The sequence below is a fragment of the Nicotiana attenuata genome, unplaced genomic scaffold (assembly GCF_001879085.1).
Source record: "Nicotiana attenuata strain UT unplaced genomic scaffold, NIATTr2, whole genome shotgun sequence".
NCBI classification, from domain to species: Eukaryota; Viridiplantae; Streptophyta; class Magnoliopsida; order Solanales; family Solanaceae; genus Nicotiana; species Nicotiana attenuata.
Window position 1 is genome coordinate 24,196 of NW_017672200.1, and position 1,680 is coordinate 25,875.

A 1,680-nucleotide genomic window follows, 5' to 3' on the forward strand; every position below is an offset into this window, starting at 1 on the left:
TTCAAGTCAGTTGGTGGACAACCTACTCAGTTATTGACTCGTGAAGGGCTCTCGTATGCGGGACATAGATGGTAACGAGTACATTGACTAATGTCGGATGCATGGGGTCCAGCTAATAATCGGTCATGAGATGACGAGAGGTTCAATTTTCTGCTTTTAACTCTATGTTCAACGTGTTCAGCTTTGAAATTTCATTCACTGTGGCATTTATTTGGCCTGGCTCATAACTGCATCTGCAATCTTTGTAGATTTGGTAACATGTTTCAGAAAACCACAATCTAAAAAGTTTTTTTTTGGGGGGCGGCCCATTACATTCGAAAAGTTTCTTTAATAGACCCTTATCCTGGAATTTCTTTAGGGCTTAAGATGGATTTTAATGATTACCAAGTACGCTTTACCTGAGCGATGATCTACTTGGAAATAGTCTCGTCTGCCTTCTTTAAAGGTAGGGGTAATATGGATTGCGTCACTCTAACCTCCTCCACCCGACCCCACTTGTGGGGAACTACACTGGTATGATGTTGTTGTATGCAATAGAACGATTAGGTTGTTCATTTCGTTAGAAAATGGAGGTCACACTACTGACGTCGTGTCAGCAGACAGTTTCATGATAAAGTGAATGACTCAGTAGAACATGGTGGACCTAGGGTGGGATCGTACTAAATGCTTCCCTCACTATGTTTCTCCTCCTTTCCTGAAGAGAAGAAGACCGATTGTCACTGGATTAGTCTTGAGCTCAGCTTTAAGTAAGCTATTGTGCAAAGACAACCAGTCAAAAATCTTCTATGCCGCTCTGTCTTATTGGCGTTGTAACAATGAGAAAACGTGGTTGAAAAGAGAGTCCTTCGTGAATGTCGTTAGCCACTAATTTGGGGGGAGGGTCTTGGTCGTTGTGGATTGTGGAAGGTCTAGGGAACGAAGACAAGAGAGTGAAATTTTGTGTTGCGTTTTTCCGTTGTTTTTGCACGCACAATCCTGGTATGACACATTTCCTGCAGGTGTTAGCAGCATTGGCTGAAACAAATGAAAAGGAACTAGTTTTGGTGCTCCTGTCTCTTGAAAACACTCTGGCCGAGATGGTTATTTCAGCTGTTCCAACGCATAGATGGTTGATTTGTCACTCTGGTACACGAGGCATGTATGGGAGTAATTACGCTGGCTCGTGCTTTCATCTGGCCCTGCCTAAGATCATAAATTCGAGGTTTGTTACCATGGTCATGCGAATCCATTTCTTGTTAAAGCAGGCAGTGGTTGTTGGCACCACTAGGACTCCCCGACTCCCCTGGAGTTCCAAAAGCAGCTACTTATGACTACATGACAGCACCGTTTACAACGATATTTCTGCTGTTGAGAGCCCTCTTTGAGGAGCACAAAGGCGAAGTCGCTGCTATAAACATGTCTTGAGCCTGTATTGTTTGGCTAAAGCTGGCTTATATCACTAAACCAATTTTCTTGCTTGCATTCGCAGATCACCAAAGAAAATGACGCACTTCTTATTTCGACGAAGTCATTGACTGGATTTAGGTTGGCATACGGCGGAGCTCAGGAGTTATTTTGGAATAAGTCCGATTTGACGAACACTTGGGAAAGATTATCGGCGGTGGTTTGCCAGTAGGTGCATACGGAGGAACGGCGGGATATTATAGGAGATGGTAGCAACCTGCAAGGACCGATTGTATC

At 43.8% G+C, this 1,680-nt stretch overlaps 1 pseudogene; it reads left to right on the plus strand.

Moving 5' to 3' along the window:
- Nucleotides 1–634: 634 nt before the first annotated feature.
- Nucleotides 635–1,656, plus strand: LOC109212280 (annotated as a pseudogene).
- Nucleotides 1,657–1,680: the final 24 nt, after the last annotated feature.